General features: G+C 38.8%; 1 protein-coding gene across 1 annotated transcript in view; it reads right to left on the reverse strand.

The window, feature by feature from the left end:
• Nucleotides 1–22,962, reverse strand: part of LDLRAD4 (low density lipoprotein receptor class A domain containing 4) — a 273,896-nt gene that overhangs the window by 216,967 nt on the left and 33,967 nt on the right. Inside the window, exon 2 of the mRNA XM_084511073.1 lies at nucleotides 14,216–14,299. The gene's annotated coding sequence lies outside the window, so the exon portion shown is untranslated. The remainder of the gene's footprint in view (nucleotides 1–14,215; nucleotides 14,300–22,962) is intronic.

Here is a 22,962-nt window from a genome sequence, read left to right on the forward strand (position 1 = left end):
CTTCCAAGACTTTAACAAAAAAAATATGAGCTGACCTAATAGCAGCAAAAAGTACCAGAGGTAAAGCTGACATTAGAAACTTATATGCATTAGATTTTTCAAGACGATCCTTCTTTAAGAGCAAACTTCATTTTTGTAATCTGGCAGTGAACACGAGACCTCATACTAAATTTAGGGGACAAGCTCTGCAATGTAATTGAACAACATTTGTCTCCTGTAATCACGATATCCTGTGCTTTTAAGATTTACACTAATTAAACTGGAAAAGGTCACCAATTGAAAATGTTCACAATTTGGACAAGACTCAATGACAAAATCCTTCCCATCTATCACTAATTTTTTACACACAGTAACTGTCACTTTGACAGAGTCTATCTGTCAGCTCGCTCATGATTATACACAAGAATCTTCAGCCTTTATCCTCAGTAAGAGTTCACAAGCTTTGGCTTGCAAAGCTCAATGAGACAGAGCCACAAAAAGAACAAAAAAAAATAAAAAAAGAAGAGGAAGCAAAACACAGCAGTCCTCTGGTTTTTTTTTTTTGTTGTTTTTTTTGTTTTGTTTTGGTTTTTTTTTGTCATCTGTTCAGCAAACAATTTCTCTGCAGTTTAAGAATAGCTTCAGATTTAACTCAGGGATTTTGGTATTGAAATTTTGGAAGAACATTTAGACTTTTACAGCTATGAAGGGCAGGAGGCAGGAAAAAAAAACAAACAAAAAAAAAAACAAAAAAAAAAACAACACCTTCATTATAATCCCAACCCTTGGAAATTATCTGCAGTGTGACCTTGGACAAGGCAGTTTTTATGTTATCCAATACCATTGTTACTCCTTCAATTTTTTGAAGCCTTAAGATCTTCTACAAAAGTCTACTCCCTCCTCATCTTGTATCATGTCTCAAAAAAATAGGACCAGAAAGCATCTCCTACGTGCTCAGTTTCTGACACCAGCCATCTGAAAGGGCTTTAAAATACCTCAGTATTTACAGATAAATGATGAAAGTGCAGTTAGGAGTTTGAAGAGATTTGAGGCTTAGCTCCATGTTATGAAGTCTTTCCTGCAGTATCCGAATAATCCTTCAGGCATAACCTAGAAAACAGTTCCCTCTCTGAATCTCCTCTTCTCCAACTTTCCTTATTATATGGAAAACTTTTCCCCAACCGTCTGTTCATTCTCAGGTATTTAACAGATGATTTGAAAGAAATAAAAGGACAAGGAGAAAAAGGCTTGTATCCTTCACATCACAGTGGACTGAAGAGGATCAGTTTGAAAGCCCGCACTGCAGCACAATGCTATCAAACCTTGGGGCCCTTCAAAGGATACAGCATCGCCTTCCTATCACTGGAGGAGGTGAGAGCTTAAAAAAAAATAAAATAAAAATCACACAACCTCACCAGTCTGAGAACAGTGGGCTTAAGAGTAAGCGTTCAATCAGCAAAGACACTAACAGGGCAGATGAAAATAAAATGCTTTCAGAACCTTTCACAATCTATTTTTGGGTAAAGTTCTCAGCTTCATATGGTTTTCTGCCACTTTGAACTGCACCTTAATGCTGGTAGCTCTTTAAGTGGTATTCAATGCATCAGATACAAAGAAAAACTACAGAAGGTACCAGAAAAAAAAAAAAAAATCCACATGTGAAGCAAAGCATATGCATTGTTGCCATTCAGCATCAGACCCAGGATGCGTTCCACATCGAAACAAACTGATTTAAAGGCTCCTGTTCCACAACGTCAAGGAGAACACCACAACCTAGCATCCTGCATAAGGTATTGACCTCTCAATGCAAATCATGCCCAACAAGTGGGAAAACTAACAGACACGTCTCAGCATACACCAGAAATCTCAAATAAACTCATTTCCAAGGCAGCCACAAAATAGCACATTCACTTCTCTTGTGACGAGCAGGATATACTGCTTTTGCATTCTGCTTCTCATCTTTTCCATTAGGACACTACAGATTGCGAAGCCTAAAAGGAAGCACAGATGAGCCAAAGGAATTTTTAGTCGAGAGGCAACTGTTACAAAATGAACTTCGTAACTGCAAGTTATGAGGAAGTTGGGCAAATTCAGTCTTTGACCATCTTCAGAAAACACAGCATAAGCCTTCCTGTTGGAAAGCTTCTCCATAGTAACTGCAACAGCAATGAGCATTGAGTCCCTGTCAAAAATACCCTCAACATAAAAACAGAGTACAAAAGGCTCTCAAAAGCTGAGAATTCAATGACCCAAAAAAAGGAGAAAAGGAGTTTCCACTAAACACCACAACTTCACTGCTACTGATCTATTTTTCTAGTAAGGGAATGAGAGACAGAAATATATATAAAAATAAAGACTTGAACGGGTATCTAACGCATGCCAAATAACATTATTATCACAACTAGTAACCTGGTGATGGTCCTTCTTCAACAAGAGTTAGGATCAATGCATGCTTGATTTTTCCAGCAGTGTCTTCAAGAAATTGCCCTCTTATTTTAACAGCAAGGTAGGCAGCAGTTTAGAAGGTCTAAGGGAAATTGCACAGCAGCTCAACAATGTAACACAAAAGGATTGTGTTTAGTAAAGAAAAGCAACCATTTCTTACTTAAATCAAGGGACAAATGTAACCAAAGGAAAACATGATTTTGTATTATTCTTTTACTATACACACAACTAGCAATTGAACAATGTGATGCAAAAGAATGTAGTAGTAAGCTTAGATTTAAAGCTCTAAGTGCCATTCTACAAATGCAGGTGGCATTTCAAAGCTAGGGACAGAAAAGACCAATGTCACAAGTGCTGATAAATCCAGCTCTTTCACAAGAAGCTGACATAGTAAATAGCATTAAAAAAAAAAAAAAAAAAAAAGAAAACCATGTTCACATAGCATGTTGTCTTCCTCCTAAAGACTAAAGCTGCAAAAAGGAGAACTTTGAGCATTTTTCTTTGAGAATTTTACCTCAAAAACACCCAAGCACTAAAGAAACCAAAGAACATTTGATCTTCACCTCTGGTTAGCTTTAGTGAGCTTTATATTCCAATTTGTAAACGCACAGTAGAAAACATTCTCAGCTGCCCCTCAGCCTTCCCATCAGGGCTGAGAGCACTGTCCATCCCTGAAGTTATTTATAACTCTGCTAAGCTTTAAACATTGATCTGAATTTTTTCATGCTGAGTCATGCTGCCTTAACTCTTAATTTTTAAAGTATTTTAATTTCAGCCAGCTGGTTCGTGAAGGAGGACAAAGAAAAATATCTCGTTTGGCTCTTGCTAAAAAGAAAGACTTTTTAAAGAAAAGCTTTCAAAGACTGATGCTTCCAAGAAATGGTCTGGGGTAGGTTTTGGATAAAGAAAACCCCTTTTGTAATCCTCAGGATAATTTCTGAATTTGGCTAACACATCTTTGAAAAGATACAGGTTGCTCATATCCTTTAAAATGTAAGCAAGAGCCTTGCAGCTGTGGTCTCAAGAGGGCCCGGTGTGACAGAGCATCCCTTCCTCCCTGCACCAGGAGGAAGTGCCAGTGGAGGCGCAGGCACCACCGCCGAGGGCAAAGCGGTCACAGAAAGAAAGCAGAAATCCCAACTGTGGCTTCCTCCTGCAGTCATCAGAACAAACTCTCCTCAGAGCATATAGTTTTGCACATACAGTGAGGCTTCTCAAAGAAAGAAGAGGGGAAAAGAGGAGAGGAGGAGTGTTTCTGACACTGGAGTTCCAAATCCTGGTTAAACAATAATCCCAGATTTGTTACGCGTGGGAAGGGTGCCATACACTTTATCAGGGTGCTACACTTTAGTGCGTGTCTATCAAGAGCGATCACATTGTGCTTTGCAGTTTTTCTTAGGGTTCACAGCATAGGAGAAACACTACATACGTGCCAATCAGCCAGCTACTGCAACAGTGGAGGCACAGGCACTGGCTCACCATTCAGAGGATTAGAGAGGGACAGCAAGGAGGGAGCAGTAAGCTCACCCATCTCCAACACTCCTCTGCCTCCCTTGATTTAAGACTTGATGGGTATGAAAAGCAAGCTACTATCATGTTCCCTGTAACAAAAACACAGAGCAGTATGAAGGTAAACAACACAACAAATGGAATAGGAGCTAGAATAGCGCCATAAAGCTGACAGTGTGAAAGACACGTGGTTTCTTTTTAATATTCTGTATATCATACCCATTTTCACCAAAAACACGAAGCCAAGAAGGCTACAGTCTCATTATGACAACTTACTACATCAGCACAGGTAAATATTAATGCCATCAGGAAATGCTTAAAGAAAAATATTTGGAATTGAAAGTGAAAAAATTGAACATTTGACATTGAAAAAGGATCAGTTTAAGCATGTGGTGTATCATGATGTAAAGCACAGTTAAAGGACAAGGAATAATAAAGAAAACTTGATCAATGAAATTATCTGAAAAATAATCAAGATGGTATTAAATTAGGTATCTCCTGAAAAATCAGGCATTTTCATCCAAACTGTCTGGGGATGCTATAAAGATAAATTCCTTCCATTTATTGTGAAATTAAAGATTTTTTTTTAAATCTGTATTTTTCCCAAGCTCATTAAACACAATCTTGAAACAACTGTTCGACCTTCAGAGAAAAATTCTACATAAAAAAAAATAAATTCCTGCAATTCTTTTCTTACTTTCAAAGTAATTTTTCTACTGATTTCAGATAAAAACTGCAAACACTAGAGAAAAAGCCAAGACAGCAACACGATACAGAATAAAATCATGCACAAAATAATTAAACTGCATATATCTGTCAAAACATCTAATCATCTAAAACATGAGAAATTTTCTCATATCAAGTAACTACAAAATAAGATCCTTATGAATTTCCCTGATCTCTTCTGGCTGTATAAAATTTGAAATAATTATCCTAAACTTCAAAATAGCTCCTTTTTGTGAGACCACTTTCACTTTCCGAACGGCAGTCATGTGGTCATCATTCCTTTGAGTTGTTTTTCGACTCTAAACATATGCTTTGATCCTCTTGGTCTTGCTGGTAGAGCAGCCGCCCCACACACACAGTCGCTCTTTGAAGCCTCCCGGCAGTGCCAAGAAAGAAGCAGGCTGTAGCAGTAGGCTCTGTAGTCTCTGGTTATGCAACAGATTACATCATGATCAACAAAACTGGATGACTCCAGCAGGGAGCAGAAAGGAAGAATTCGAGAGCAAGTTTTGCTTTACGTTTTTGAGTGAAGGATTGCTGTTTGGTCAGTTTGAAAGGAGGCAAACATCACCTGGAAGTAAGAGCTGCTCATATCAGAGATTACTCTTCAGAGAAAAGCCCTATGATAAATATTTCTGTCACATTTACCATTCAGTTCTGTTTTTTCCTTAAAAGAAAAGTTTTCCCATTCACTGTGTAACTGGCAAGAAATATTTGGCTCAAAACGATGCCAGCAATTTAAGGAGTCGGATTTACCTACATAAGAACCAGGGGGGTTTCATTCCCCACAGATGAATGACCACGTGCCAACAGGACGCAGGAGAATGGTCTGGATTCCCCCCTACCTGCAGAGAGAATCTGTGGATTTTACCCATGATATATTCTTTTGCCTGTAGTCTGTTCTTGTAGGTATCATACACATGACGCATTGCTCTCTTCTTTAGTCAATTCAACAATTATTCCAGCATAAATGTTGTAAAGTAACTTTAAAAAAATGCTTTAGTTTACTAAAAGATAAAGTACCTACTAATTGGTCATGGAATAAAGGTGTGGATTTTGAGTCTTCACACATTACAAAAGAAATATATACATTAATTTCTTAAGGAAATACATTGCATAGGTCCACCACTGTACAACTGACACATCCATTTGTGTTTTCCTTACAGGTAATTAGGAAAGAAGTGTTGCACTGCATGAAACAAATTCCTTTAGTCAAGTTCTGACAATGAACGTATAGCAAGAAGGAGAGATTCTATAATACCAAACAGATTACATTATTTATCGTTTGTATGAAAGATTTCTGTCACCAGGGCTAATGAATGCATGCAAATAAAAAATGAGGTTTTGAGAAGCCTAGCTAAAAGCTTTTACAAATTCTACAAAGGACATACAAGAATTTAAATCTTGGTCATAAAATCAGTGTGAAACAGGTTAATATAGAAAAAGGTATATGGTTACTCTTAGTAACAAGAGAAACCTTTCTTATAGTGCTTTAATGTGCTAATTCTAGATTATTATACTTTTGTAAACTTGTAAAGCAGTACTGAAGTTGGGCTTTGCTTTTCAAGTTCCTACAAAATTAGCACTGAAACATGTTGTGCGTTTGGTTATACTACGAGATAAATATAACATCAAAAATAATGTCACCCAATAAAATAATGGTTATTAAGTGTGGTAGAAGTCACACAAGCAGTACAATTTGTATACAAATTCAAATTACCATTACATTGCAAGTAGCTTAAATAAAATCTAAAATACAACAGCTCCGTGCTTTGGGGTTTATCTGCAAGAAACATTTTCCACATATGAAATAGTTTTGTTTTTTGTTTTTTAATTATTATCTTATATGTATATGGAAACTACTGAAAGGAATAGGTAAGGAATTATGAGCATAATAATGAGTTCTTACAACTCATCCTTGTCTGACACTAAAGAATCAGAGATCTGCATCTTACAGTCTCTCTTGTGCAATCATTATATTTTATTGTATGATGTGACTCTTTAGAAGCACAATTCTAAATAAAATCAGCTGTTTAGCTGGACTGTCTTCATCTCTGTCTTTCTTCAATAGCCAATAATGATTAGAAACCACACACAAAAAATTAAATGTCTTTCCCCTTAAATCATGCCAGAAGAAAAATCGCTGATCAGTCAAGTTAGTCTGTAAGTGGGACAAAGAGTATGATTCATAAGTTATTGCTTCAGGTTTAATTCCTGAGAGAGAAAAAACTCCATCAATAATATAAGATAGAAACTTAACTTTCATCTTAATTACAAAATATAAAATGCAACATAAATTAACAGTGTCTTTTCAGTTCTGAATTGTGCTCTTATGTATGTTTGTATCAATGGTTTAAAACCACCGCCAGTAACCTTCAGCAACTCCTGCAGGCAGCGAAACCTTGCAGAGGACAGTTAGCATGCCACACCACATTCCTAAGCTGTATTCAACACAGCTGCAAACTCTCATGTCAACTGCGGGGCGCAAAGGCAAAGAGACCATTCTGGCTGAAATTACAACGAAAGACTCATTAAGGCACAACTCAGGCACTGCCAGTACCTTCAATAACACAAATTTTTAAAATCAGTTGAGATTTAGTAAAGCTGGTGAATTGTTCTTGTTGTTTCCACCCTCCCCACTCCTCTCCCCAATGTAATGTTTAGGTAAATTAGACTACAGCACTAAAAACAATCTCAGTGCAATGACACAACAGCAGAGGAACCAATGTCTGCAGGACAGAGATCACTGCTCCTTTCAGACAGCAGCTTAGATACTCAGCACCTTGTCAAAAATCACCTCTGTGCCTGAGCTTTTATAGCAAATCGGGTTTTCAAGTGCACTCTCCCTCCCTTGCCCTTCAAATTTACGACATTTCTTTTCTGCCAACTCACATCCAAAAACTCTGTGAAGCAATTCCAATTTAAGCCCAAAGGATATTTATCATAAGACTATTTTTAATATTTACAGTATAATACAGAAGTCTAAACATATAAAGAAAAAAATATATAGATCCAGAGGCTTTTTTTTTTCATTAGGGAGCTAAAAAAAATAATAATAAAAGCATCTAAAACTCCTTCAAAACCCTGTATGACCTTGCTGTTCAGTCATATATGTATCCTTCAAGTTGACCACTGAAAGAAACGTACAGAAATGCTCATTTTCCCACATCTCCCATCACAGACCAAATGACAGTTCTGACACTGGAAAAGGACTGGCAAAATATTTTATGCAACTGTAACTGTTTTACAAAAAATAAAGAATAAAAAAAAAATAGCCACGCTTCTCTTAACACTTCACAATTCAATCATACCTCGTACTTGCACCTCAGAAAACACGCAACAAGATTAAATTTCTAAAATTTAGCTGGATTTAAAATGAATGCTGCTTTAAAGAAAGATTATCAACTGCTCCTGTAGGTGCAACCTGAAGGCACGCAAAGTGAGCATGACCTTGGGTTCCTCCTTCATATTTGGCGGTATTTCTTCCTTAGCAGTTTAAAATCATCAGAACAGTAAGTACTAACATGGACACTACTGAATACACGTGCTTTCAGGAAGGATGATGAAAATTACTCAAATGTATGCCTTTTGTTTTATGTGCTCATCTACATTCCTCTCAGGAGCAATATATTACCCGTGTCACTGCTAGGAACAAGTAAGTGACATCCCAAGAATGGCCATTTATTAATAAATACTTCACTTGTTCTGTGAAATTAATCTTCACATGCACCCAAGAGGCAGGAAATTATTAGCCAATATTTCCCATGTGGAAGCTGAAGTCACGTTATAGACTGTCCTAGTCCTTGCAGTGATTCAGGTGTCAAAGCTGTAAGTAACAAACCGTAAGAAACCCTGCCTCCTACATTCACTTAGTTGTTGAATTTTGCCTATCCGATAAGAAGGAAACCATCAGGATGATGTTGTCTTGTCATAACTGAAATCGAAAACCAGCATTTATTAAAAGCTGTTAGAAGCTTAAAAATAATCTTACTATTAAAAGGGGAAACACAAAAACACAATTTATCAACCGGTTTCCCTTTCATCTTCCAAGGATGTAAGGGTGATAACTATTACACAGGCCTTCATTTGGAACAACCATCTTTCATACAGGACTTGAGAGTATTTTCTCTGCCTAAGTGTATTGATATTGACTTCTCTTTACCTGGCTCCAAGTTCTCTGACACCCCCTATGTCTCAAGGTGAACTGAATGCTAAGAGGGGGTATTACTGCTGCTCCCAATCCAAGAAAGATAAACACTAAGAGTTCACAAGAGAAAGAGATGCTTTGCTGCACAACACAAACCTCTTGTGGTACTCACAAACTGCAGATGCATTACAAAGGTATAAATCTATCCATATGTTAAAGTGCTTATTTCCATCGCAGCTGAATTAGCACAGCAAACATTTAAAAGCTGACTAGGTCACTGACTCAAAGGGCTCCCTTTAAAACTACTAGAAATTATATGGATAAATCCCTTAAACAAGCTTTCACATCTCAACCCATGAGTTTAAAAAAAAAAAAAAAAGGCTGCAAATTTTGCAAGACTTCTTGATTCTCACTAGTCCAAAAAATATATACATATACACTTTCCATGTTAATAGCAAAGTATTTCTGCTACCACCCAAAATCAAGGAAGAAAGAACTTGAGAAATAGCAAAGTTCTAATGAATTTTTAAAAATTGTTTAGGAGCTCTGCACATAGCTTTGAACGAGTTCAATGTTTTGTGCAGGCTTCTGTCAACCCTTTGCTTGTCAACCCTTGTCAACCCTCAACTGTCAACCCTTTGCTTGTGCTGGACATACTGATGAGGAAATCCTCTGAGCATGCATCAGCAGCAGCTCACTGCAGGAATGTCTTTAGGAATGTTCCAAAAAAACTGCTGAGTAGTTCTTTCCTTCTCTCGAGTTCCTTGAGATTAAAAGAAATGAATGGGATACATTCTGGTGAGAACAGACAATGCAACTCTTCTGTATTATTGCACCCAAGAACACCCTTTTGTTCATTTCTCAGCTGGCTGAAGACCGACCAGCTGAGCTTCTACTGGTACCACTTTCTTTGGAAGGGTAACCCGTGTTTCCATTGTCCCTCTAAAGCAGTCAGAAGACATCTTGCACCTCTGCAAGTGCTACAAGCCTGTATACCACAGCAGAGACACACACACACACACCAGTGCTCATTTCCACCACGCATTTCTACCTTGAAGACAAGCTGAGCAGACAGTTCAATCTTCCCAAAGTCTGAACAGAGCTACCACAGCATATTCTTCCATAAGAGCTGAGCCCATAAAATTGCTATTAAAAGCAAAGGAGTAGGGGTTGGAATGGCAATAGAATGAGATAAGCAAATGACAGTCCAAAACATACTTGCAACAAAAGATTAATTTCATTCTCTTCTATGTATGCAAAAAAAGGCAACAAGTGACATCTGCCTCAAAAAAAAAAAAAAAAAAAAAAAAAAAAAAAAAAAAAAGCAAACTTTGTGTAAGCCTGGAAGCAAGATTAAACAGAAAATACATGATGGACCCTTCTTCAAATGGCTTCTCCGTCCTCACCTTGTTTTGTGGGGAGTTTCACTGAGCTCAACAGGATTTTTTCTTGTGTGCTTTGTGCGCAGGTGTCTACAAGATCAAGACTCAGATGCTGACCCATTATTTTACTAATTCCAAGACTCATTCCAACATGAGAGAGCAGTGTTTAATATAGTATTACATGGTTTCAAAATGAATCAAATGCATAATCAATTTTAAGCAATGAAATTTTGCGCTTAACTGAATTTCAAAGGCCACTGAAGTTCAGCTCTAGCCCTTCAGCTGATCGTCTAGACAACTCACTGCCTCTCTAGTAGTCAGTAGTGATGGACAGGTAACCCAAAATCTCTATCCGAGAGCTGAAGAGCGAAATGCTTCCTATAGAAGTAAACACTTCCAGAATAAAAAACTACATATTTTGTCAATTATAATACAAATAAGCAAAATCATATCCGAAGTTCAGACTTTCTTGTTCTAAACATAGTAGTTTTCCATAAAGAGATAAGTTTGCTCATACATGAGAAAGGGGAATGAAAGCTGGGGTACCTCCCACCTAGTGGTACCCAAATGCAATAGGATCCAACAAATCATATCTCCAAAAGCAGATGTTCTTGAATTTTGCACTCCTTCCTCAGTCACAGTAGGCAAAACCATTATTAGGTTCTAATAAAAAAAAAAGTTTCATGCTTATGAGTGTATACAACGTTTTAAAAGGGGTGTAAAGACTGTGTCACTGTCTTCTGCATTCTTGCTTTAATAAGCAACTTCTTAAACTTTTACATAATGCTTCTTGTTATGTAAATATCGATTTTCTCTTCTGTCTTATGTCATTTTCAATAGAGCAGTATTTGATAGGATTTTCTCCAAAAGCAACCCAAATATATATATAAATATTATATTTATATATAATATTTAGAAGATGCAATGCATCAGTGATGCTTTATTATATTTTCTCCTATGAGTACGTCCTGGAATTTGGGCAACCCACTACAAGAAAGCAAACAACCTCTAACAACAAGAACTTACTCTTCGCAAAAACCTCCACGAGGGTCCCCAGAGAACAGGACAATCTTACCACTCCGTGGAACAGGCTCCAAACCACTGAAGCAAGTGTGAGCTAGATGGGAAGAGTTAAATAAAGCTGCTAAAATTCAGCAGCATTGCGGGCTATTCCAGACTACGGTTACTATAACCTACACTGGGTGTCCTCTGCATAAGCACCAGTGTGACTTTGTGGACTGCTGAGACTCAGTCTGTTGCAACTGGCATAAGTTGCCACAGGCGAGTAATCACAAGAAACTGACCTTGGCAAAAGCACATTTTACACTTCACTGCTGTTCAACTGTGTTAAACTAAAGAGAGAGCAAGTGAGCACGAGGGAAAGCGGGAGGGAGAAGGAACAAAGGGGGACAGACAGAAAGCATAAAAGTGATCGCAGCCATTTTCAGCTTTACCTGCAGATCTGACAGAGGTACGCCGGCCGCCTCCAGCGCACAGCCCTACTGCTCGTGCTCATGCAGGCCTGCAGGTTATCATTTCTAAACCAGGGCTTCAAAGGGAAAGGGGGGTGAGGGGCAGAATTAATTACTAAATAACGAATTAACACCTAAAAAAAACCTCACCACCTCATAACAAGGAAAAATCAAAGTAAAGAAGGCAATTACAACTCCACACTTCCCTACTACCAGATTATGGACTGAATGAGGATTAATGTTCTTTCTCCCTGTTTGGCTACACTGCTTTTGGAATAAAGACCAAATGCATTCCTCAAGGTGTGCAAGACATTTCAGTCCTGATTTTCAAGTTTCAGTATGACCTTGACTTCAGAGGCTCTCAGCAGCCTGGCAGCAATTAGCAGGAACTAGCATGGCAGAATTCCCCCTGCTATACACGAAGTCGTGTCCTGTCCTCACCACCTTCTAAGTTTCCTTTGGTTTGGATCAGTTATCTCCCTGTCATGTATTTTTGTTTCTGCGTTTGACTTTTTGGTATTGATTACCACATCTCCAAAGAAACAGGACCTGGCAGAGCAAAGTGGCGCAGAATCCTACGATTAGCACTAACCCACATCCTGATCAAGCTTCAAAGCAAGCTTAAACACAAAAGATCTAACCTGGCGAGTATTCTGGGTTTCTAGGACGTTCGGCTGTTGGAGCAAAGCACACAGAAGCTTTGTAGGAGTTAAAAAAGAACCCAATCACTCTCCAATTAGGAAGTGCACAAGGTACACAAGTCTAGACAGAATAAAATAAGACTGCATGCATTTTATATCTCAGTTACCTTACCACTCTTAGGTCAATGACTTACGGTCCTCTAAAAAGAAAACCCACCTACTATATGCAGGTTCCCTTCCAAATGCTGAAAGTTGCTCCTCTCCCGTGTACATCGTTTCCCTACTCCTCATCTGGTCCCACAATTAACTCAAAAACCCTACTGCAAAAGCCAGACATTGCCCCTCTCACATATCCAAACCTTTTACATCTGTGTGCGTCTCCATTCCCCTATTCCAACTCCACTTTTCTCCACTTCAGTCCTTCAAATGTCATTACTCTCAGTAGGCTGAAGAAAAGTGACTTTTTTTTTTTTTTTGATACGGCTATGTTATGACCTCAAACCATGCCCATCTGAGTGAGAGCCATCGTGGTTTAATGACCTCCACTGTCACTGGCCGGGGAGATACAAGAGTGAGCCCTGACAGCAGATGGCTGATTCACACACATTGGCGTTCAGCAATTCAACAACGGCACGATCACGCCTAGTCTATGAATTATATAAGCAGCAATTCCATGAAGCATAACTTAAAATTTCAAGGGACTCAAGTACTTCCAAGCCTGAACTTCAGATCTGGGTCAAAAAGGTGTCAGCTGTGGATCTGCAGAATTTTAATCATCTCACCAGATTGTAGCTCTCTTTCTCACAAATAAATGATGTTTGGAAGGCCCACAAGCATGCTTTGTGACAACAAGCCAGGACTCTGCCTTAGGGGGCAGGATGGGCTACCAAATCACTCGCTTCTTCTATGTGGCATGTAAGAAAATTTTGCAATGTCTAGGCTGGGAGTAAACTGCTGTCTGTTTTATTTTGCTGACTGTGCACTTGGACACAAAATTTAATTAATCAAATTTGTACCAGCTTAGTCCTATAATAATTAGCTATAGAAGCTGAAAAAATAAATCAGAAAGATTGCACTAGTTCTGCAGCAACTACATTATACTTTCAGGTTCAGCTATGATTTGATCACCATTTCTCACAACGGAGCACAGCAAAATAAAGAAAAGAGTGACAAGAAAATAAGTACCTGAAAGGTATTCAGGAAGAACGTTCATGTTTACTATCCCCAAAGTAAGCATATCATCATATTACACAAGAGCACCCTCAGCTGAAAGCAGGAATGTAATGTCTTTTACGTATTCAATCCATAACCTAAACAGGTTATTGAATTATGCTCTCTCTCTGTAACTGCCTCTCAGACTCTGACACTGCATCACGTTTCAGAAGTACTTGTCATTCAATGCCAAATGAGCCATCTGACTTCAGAATTCAGCAACTAGGATCTCATTTTCAAGTCATTTTTCTCAGTAGGTTAAACAGTAATATTAACAGGGTCTTCCACATCCTGGCAAATAATTAGCAATATACTGGCTGCTCCAAGCATATCGCTTCTGCCCCTTCCTTCTGCATCACTTTCACCTGAGAGATTTCCTGGAAACCAATATATTTCCACAAAAATTTCCAGAACTAATAAATCAAAATATGCCAGTATCTAAAAAATATGAGTAACGTTCAGCTACAGTTATGCATATGAATAACTATCTATACACACACATCAAAACATGCCTAAATACATAATCACAATCAAATATGTATCAGAAAGATCACTTCATTATTCAGCCAGGCTGAAATGTTACTGGCATGAGATTAATTTGACTAAAGTATTCCTCTACTAACAAAAGAATAGCTTGTTTGAATTATATTTACCTTTCTGAAAGTGTTTCAGAAAGAAAAGTCTTGTCTAGTTTAAACTCACCCAATACAACATAGTGATATCCTTGAAGTTCAGGGAGTCTGGAGATTCTTCCTGTTCCTTCTGGTTATGAATATAGAGCGTGATCTACCAGAAAAATAAAAGAAAATAAAGTGAAAAAGACATTTGGCAGACAATCCTTCATGTTCTCAATGGGTCAGTATTTTCAAGATCCTTACAAAACACTGTGCTGCCTCCAGAAGATCAGTCACTACTGGAATTCCAGAAAGATTTCACACCAGATTGTGTTCTTTCTTAGGTATCTCAATAAACCACACCAGCAATTCATTTTTTCACCCGAGATACTCTGGGGCTCTCTTCACCATCTTAAGCACAATATATTTAAATGATAGGCCTGATGCTCTTATTTTAAAACTGTAACATACACATTGCATTTTCTGCTATAAATTTAAATGTAGTGTCAGGCAATTTGTAACTTTGTTTGAACTTACATTTAAGATTACTAAACTAAAATACAGGTTACAGATCCTGTGCTCTGAAATGCTTTTAATGCACTTCACAAAACTGATAACAACCCCTGAAACTTAAGTAAAACCACGAAAAACATAAAATACCCTTTCTCCCATTAGATAGTCCATTTAATCAACAGCTATTCGTGCATGGGTTAAGTACTCAACAACTTCGCTGAATAAAGATCTTTTAGTCTAAAAACAGCTGTGGGAAGTTCAGCAAACTTTGTTTTCTGCAGTCTTCTGCTAACTCTGGGATTTCCACTTTCTAGGTGACTTTGCTTTTTCCTGATAGCATGCTGAACATGTAACTTTGCAGATATTTACTCTGTATAATGTCACCACAATCCTTCTAGCTCTTTCAGTAATAATAACAAGCAAATTCGCAAAAGCTTTGTGATTTCACAGGCATGTGTGTGCCTCTCTCTCGGTACCCAGGCCGCCTTGCCAATATGTAGGATTAAACTTTTTCCAAGGTTGAATAAGCCACCATCTGTCTATCTTGTGTGGTGCTGTGCGCCATCCGGGAGACTTGTCCCTTAGAGCATGTTTCTACCATATGTCACTCCTGAGTGATCAGCTATGCCAAGACATTAGGGAAAAAATGACTAAGTCTAGCTGGAAAACCCGTTCAGAATTCCAGAGGAGGTTTGCCAAGGCTGTATTTGCAAATAACTTCGCATCCACCAATTTCTGCATATCTTGTATGTAACAATTAATAAACTTTACCTGAACTGACGAAATTACTTAGATGATGTACTGCCCTCAGTTGTCTAGAACTCATGGGCTTTTTTAATAAGCCAAAAGACTCAGGTATGATGTGTTTTCAAGGAAAATACATAGAACTGTTACAGAAGAATTGTGATTTTTATCATAACAAAGGTAAGCAGGAAGGGAGGAAAACAGACACAATATATTTCAAAAAGACCCTACTTGGTATTTTAAAGCCACAAGTTAGCAACTTCTTTCAAAATAATCACCTAAAAATACCTAAGGCAACTGAACACAAGACTTCTTCCTAAGAAATAACTGTATTTAAAGTGCTTGCCTGCATGCAAAGTAATCAGCTAAACTAAATTTTATACCACCAATATATCATAGTTCATGCCATTAGAATTTGTCTAATAAAAATATGATTCTACCCAATTTCAGATTTAAAGAACCATTTTATGTTCCAACTCCTCAATTATTAAATTAAAGATCAAGCCAGCATTGTTCTGATGGCCAGCTCAAGGCTGCTCATTTACATAACTGACTTTCAAGGGCACTTCATTATGCAGCAATTAATATCAACGAAGAATCTACCAGATCTTCTATTAGAGCATTAAGGAAGATTTTCTTGAAAACACTGAAAGAAATCAGTAAATAGTAACTACAATCTCCCTGAGTGAGTTCAGCATAGGAAAGAAAATCTATTCCTAATGACAGCAGTAAAATTATTAAATACCAGTAGACAAGTTATAGGAATTTTTACATTTAGTGAAAAAGGTGAGATGAGGGGCAATACCAAAATCCAACAGAGGATGTTCATGCAGGTACAAGGGTCCTTTGCCTGCTTTTTTTGCTTTTGGTTTGGACGATCACTGAAATAAGGGGAAGATGTGAAATATGAATTCACTACAGCCTCTTGGGATCTGTGGGATGACAAAGGGCAACAAAAAGCAGAGCAAGTTCATGCTACATGAAGAAAATAACTGAAAAGTGATGATTATTACAGGAAATTGAGATAAATTATCGCCTCTGAAGGGATTACTTTCTTTTTACATTTATCTAATTTAAACAGTCTGTCTATGCAGAAAAAGTGAAACTTGAAAACATGAGGGTATTTTATCCAGATCACAAGAAACAAATTAAGCTGTGAAGTAACAAAAGCCTCATACTGCAAGGCTGACCTGAGGACCAGAAAGAATAGAGGAAAAGAAATGTACAACTGTTAAGTGGGACTGGATCGCTAGTCCATATAAAACACTACACGGCTCTGAAGCCACGGTATCTTTGGAAGGCTTCAGGTCCACCCTGGCCCACTCGGGCAGCCTGAGGTGTTCCCACTTCCCAGCCAGAAGACACCAAAAATGCTGGTTCTGCAACACCTGCTCCGTGCTGACCCTTCCCTCTCAGTGTGAAGGTACATCTGCTCTGCCTGGCATAGAATCACAGAATATCCTGAGTTGGAAGGGACCCACAAGGATCATTGAGTCCAACTCCTGACTCCACACAGGTCTACCCAAAAATTCAGACCACGTGGCTAAGTGCACAGTCCAAACACTTCTTAAACTCCAACAGGCTTGGTACAGTGACTACTTCCCTGGGGAGCCTGTTGCAGTGTGAGACCACCCTCTCGGTGAAGAACCTCTTCCTGATGTCTAGCCTGAACCCCTCCTGCCTCAGCTTAACACCATTCCTGTGGGTCCTATCGCTGGTCACTAAAGAGAAGAGATTGGTGCCTGTCCCTCCACTCCCCCTCATTAGGAAGCCGTAGGCCATGATGATGATTCTCCTGGTTCTTCCACCTACTGTAGGTGCATCTTCCCGTTGGTATGAAATGGTGACACACACAAGTTACAAGTAACCTAGTGTGTACTGCAGATGGGAAAAAGAGGAAGGGTGGGAAATTTGTCAGAAGTTGCCAATTTGGATTTTATTATTATTTTTTCTTTTTACTCTGGATGAGCACTTGCACTATGAAGCAGGTAAAGAGCTTCCTCACAGAAGCAGCAGCCCCATAGCTTCATAGCTTCATGCCCTGCCTGAAGTACATCAGAGCCGATAGTTTCTCCTACAACAGTTGTTATGAATATACTCACACATCTGCAAGAAAAATCTATGAAGTAAACAATATAAAGGGAGAAAATACTGAAAGGGGAAGAAAGATGACTTTGTTCTTTCTCTTCATGTTCAGCTGAGGATGCTCAGGATCTATGAATTGTTTCTCCCACAGCAGTGTAGATATACAATCAAGAATCCTAAGAAAAACAACACTTTTGAATTTGATTTAATCAGGATGAGTCCCTCAGAAGTGCTCAGCACTACAGGCAGCATTACTTCGTGTTCCACTTTAAACAAGTGGCGAGCTTCACCACTCGCTGTTCTCACCAACTTTTTAGGAAACTTTCCTATGTTCCTGGAATCCATGAGCTTGGGACTCGAACAATCGCATTTAAAAAGCATTCCTTCATGAATAAAATCACTCTGTGGCACAAGGAAACAACACTATTACATAAATGCAAAACTTAACTGAAACATCTGCTGCTAAATGTAAGAGCAGGACAAGTAAAAGGCAGCTACAGTGAGGTCTATTTCCACAGGAAACCTCATTTAGAGGGGAAGACTGCAGAGAAAGTGTTTACAGACGACAAAGGCTCTCTGAGAACAAGGCCAAGCTGTAAGAGTTGCTATATTCTCTGAGCCACCCATCTGCAGGATATTTCCAATTTTCCCACATTCATTCATCAAAGTTCATTCCCCAGTAGAGGCTTTGGGCACTAACTGGCAAGAGGGTTGGTTGATTTTTTTTTGTTTTGTTTTTTCTTGATTTTTTTTTTTTTTTTTCCACTGACCAAGTTGTAAAGGAGAAAATAGAGTGTGGTGGGAAGCTATGAAATGTCACTAAAAACCCCAGAGGAGCCAATCCTCTAATAAAAAGTCAACTCTGCAAGCACAACGGTATGACAACATAGAAAGAGCTTGTTGCTCAAAATAGTAATGCAATATTAAAACAAAACGCAGTCCCTTTTCTCATCAGTAATTGGCATCCATAAATCAGCTCCAAGAAAAAGAACAGCTCCCTACCTGTGATGTAAATGTAACTTGAGGTTTATTAAGTTACCTTTGTTAGGGGATCAAAAATAGGCATTGGCGTGGGGGGAAAAGTAAATAATAAAAAAAATAGGTTGTTTTTTCCAAGCAAAGAGATAAAGCAATTTCCCTCATATCTTTCCTCTTCTTCACATCCCCCCTCCTCCACACTGAACCCAAGAAAATCTGCCATTGCTTTAGGTCAAAGGAAAAACAGGCCCAGCTGCCGTAAGCCAAACAACGTACAGGTTTGCTATCTCCCCTGCTGTTTTGGCTCGAGCTCTTCAGACTGGAAAATTCAGAAGCACGATCTCCCAAGCTCTATAAATGCCAGAACCATCTAAGAGGAAAATAGGACAAGGCCACCCCCAGGCAAGTTTGTACTAAAATCTGCTGGCTGCGAGGCAAAAATACAGTAAACATCACATAGGGACAGACTGCTCCTTGGAAAATATTCCACACGAACAATGCAGCTTCCAAAGAAAGGTTGCGCAGATGCGACTTCTGGAGGAAAAAAAAAAAAAAAACGCAATGTTTTAAGATCTTTGTGGGGAGTTAGCAAGCTAATGGCACACTCAGCAAATCGTGTGACAGGCAATATGCTTTTGACATTAATCCAAAGAAGAGATGTAAAAGCGACATTGAACGTTCCCTACAATGCGCTAACAAATGCGGTGTCCTAGAGTAGTCCTACAGTTCGCTCAGGAAACATCTTCTTTGTCTGACAATTGATCCCATGGAACAAAACAAGGAATAATAAGCAATTAAACCATCAATATTTTCTTGTCTTCTCAGGGACAAAACTTTAAGTTACATTTTTGCAGTCCTTGAGATATGATCTTTACAGCTGATTACTGTATGTTTTAATGTGCTCTGTATTGACTCAACCTAGAAAAACAAGCCAAAAACACGAGTTGAAACATCCTTTTTTCCTGTGTAGCTCCAATTTGCAGTAGCAAGAAGCTAAACAACATGCTCTCCTCCAGATGGCTGAAATAAAAAGAACACTCTTTCTGATTAATTAGGAAACAAATGAATCTGCTGTTAGCACAACAAGTTACCATCAGGAAACCTGGGCTCCCACTAAACTTTGGTATTCGTGCTTGCTCGGCAACTGTGTTCAGGACCTCCCCAAGATCTGTCTCTCATTTCAGAAGCAAAACATTGCAAGTCCATCAAAGTACCACACCAAATACTGCATTGGTATTTATATGTATTGGTATTTATATTATATACTACAGACAAATAATCCTGCATGAGAGAGAAGTTTCCTAAAAGAGAAAACATCCATCGGAATAAAAATGAATGGAGGCCTTGTTGAGCTGTGAGAAACCACAACTGGCAGAGTCTCTGTGTAGAAACTCATTCAGGGTTCAACGAGCAATGAAGGCTCATGCGTGCATACTCCAGCCCTCCAGCTGGTCCGGGAAACCGAAATCCCCAGACTAGATAAAGCACAAGGAGCAAGGGTGTGACAGGCCAAGCAACAGAGGCCAGCCCATGGTTCTCTGACAAGGCTGCCAGGTTAACATCTCCAGTGAAGGTTCATGGAAATAGAGTGCAGGCACTGGGGATGGAGGGAGGAAAAGGCGCTAAGTGTACACAACACACACAAAACACAGGCACACGCAATGTGTTGCAATAGGTGCTGCTACTGATGCAAGTCTCCTGAGGAAGGAGGGTACTGAGCTCACCCAGCTCAGGGAGGTGAGGAGAGCTGCACCAACACATTTTCAACATCCTCATCATTCCTCTGCTTTCAGGGGAAGACACTCGTAGTTTCACCAACACACAGCTTGAGCTCCAAAACTGGGAAAGGCGTATTCAAGAGAAACATACCATGTTGTCAAGATGATGATACCGAGGCAGCGAGATTCCAGATTTCTAGGCATGAATAACTGCTTTTATGCCCCAAATTTGGGACCCAATATTTCAGTGTAGCAGTGGCTAAAGGAGGACCGCTTGAGAAGAAGCCAGCAACTCACTGAGAAGGAAGCAGCCACATCTGGGGGCTAAGACACCATTCCACCACTGCCTCCAATGAAGAGCACCATGCCTTAAGAGGACATATATATAAAAGCCCTTATAAAATAGAATACTCCTGCTACGTGCACAACTGAAGTTATCAAACACACTGAGAAAATTATTTTCTAGGGGCAAAGAGAACGGTAGAAACATTTACCGGAAACTAAATCCACAAGTAATTTTTGATAATCCAGGTACCTCTGAATCCTCTGAAATAATTGAGGAAGTTGGGAGACTAAATAAGAAAAAAATAAAAATCCTTCTTCACACATGAAAAGTTATAATATTATACACAGTTATAATTAGTATTAATTCATCTAAGTGTGCTAATCTCACTTTTCCTTATAGACCTATAATAGTTGCCTACTGCAGGTAATAAAAGACAACCAAAAACTGCAGTAGTCCATGAAAACACTAACGTTTCAAAGTGCACCCATCCACTACATCAATTACAGAAAAAAATTGACTTTTTTGAGCACGTAGCGTCAGAAAGTAGATCCACGTAAACTTTCAAACACAATATTCTTTGGCACTTTGTTTCACAAAGACCCACCTCTTTCTCTTTGCTTATACTCTTTTTCATAGCACCTAGGACTTGTGTCGGAAGAGACACTGAACAGTCACACCTGTCCACCCTCTCCTTTCACTCATACATGCAATATTGCATACCTCAAGCACACACTCCAAATCTCGTCTTCCCAGGATAAAGAAAGACAGTTTACTCTGTACGTAAGCTTTTCTGCATCTGTTATGACTGCTTTCTCTACATTCTTTCCAGCCTACTGTATCATTGCTGGTTGAGGGGACAGAAATTGCACATACTACTCAAGATGCTGGTGAGCCATGAATTCACACATCAGCAACAATGATGATGTCCTGTTTTACTCTCTTTTCCTTTATTAACAACACCTATCATGTGATTTGCTCTTCTGATAAGTGCAGAGCTATGAGTTCATTTTACACTGCTGTTTATCATAACCAAGTCATGCATGATAATAGTCAGCTCAAAGCTCATCACTTTTTAGTGGAACTGCAGTTATTTCTCCCCCTGTAGATCACTTTCCATTTATCTGCATTAAATTTTACCTGCAATAACTTTAATTACTATTCTACTATCCAGTCACACTGCTTTCTCCAGCATTCCTCCAACTCCTTATGGTTCACTCCAACCTCACTACCATGACCACGTTAATATCATCAGTAAACTTTCCCTCTTCATTGATAAGCTCCTTTTCCCGTGTACCTGCTGAGTACTCCAGTCCCTTGGTTGGAAGGGACCACTGCCAGAAGGGACCGCTTATCCCTGGCCTTATTATTCCCACCTTTTAACAACGTGTTAGTCCACAACCTGACCCTCCTTCCAGAGTCTCTGAATGTCTTCCAGGTTTTTTTTATTCACTTGCACATTCACCCCTCTCAAAGGGCCTCAGTGAGTTTGAAAGGTGCCATTTCCCTTCACAAAAGAAAAGTTGACTCTTCCTCCAACAATTATATCCATTTCAGGTAACACATTTGAAAATACCATCTTATGAAGTATAAATTATCCTTGAAATCGATGAATTCTCTAGCTTTGCAGACAAGACTTCAGGGAACTAAGTAATATACTTTTATGATATTTTTTGTTGTTGTTGTTTTTGTTTGGTGGGTTTGATTGGTTTTTGGTTGGTTAGTTTGGAGGGGTTTTTTTGGTTCGTGTTGTTAAAAAGATCCATAAGCATTTCCTTATTTTAAAGCCAAATAGCCATGGCATGTATGGTATCACTAAACTCTCCCTTTCTATACAGCTTTGTATATGGCTAAGAAGTAGAAAAGGCACAGTAACAACAATTACTCCTCTTGTAACTCTTCTATGAAGACAAGCCCTTATTCATTTTTCTAACATTTTTTAATCTCTAGAATAAAAAGCAAGCAAATATAAAAAATATAGTAATTATTAGAACAAATTACCTATTTTTTATTGCTCTTTGGCAGATGTGCAGAACTGCTGACAACTGCATAGCACCAGAACATTTTTTGACTCAGCAAGTTACGGCTTCTCCCAAGTCTTCTGCTTGTTCCTAGATAAGTTTCTACCATTCTTTACCAGATTAATAGACTAATTTCCCCGTTGGCTCATTTTAGCTGGTTACTAAGTTAGCTACACAGGGAACTGTGTGCTTCCAACCTCCCATCCTACCTGTTTCCTGCTACCATACCACAGAAGGCTATTCAGGGGTATTCCCTGGGGTATTCAGGGTATTCCCATCTGAACTTTGAAAAGATCTGGGTTTTATAGAATTCAGATTCTCAAATTCACATAATAAGTTAGAGATGGGAAGCTGATGTCCCTTACTCCTGTGTGTTTCTCCATTAATAAAATGCATGACCCAACCCTAACACTTACATTTGGAACCTGCAAGGACTCCTCTCATAAAAATACCCTCCTAATATTTATGTTAGCCCTATCTGTCAGACTCTCAG

The sequence above is a fragment of the Aythya ferina genome, assembly GCF_964211825.1.
Source record: "Aythya ferina genome assembly, chromosome: 2".
Lineage (NCBI taxonomy): Eukaryota > Metazoa > Chordata > Aves > Anseriformes > Anatidae > Aythya > Aythya ferina.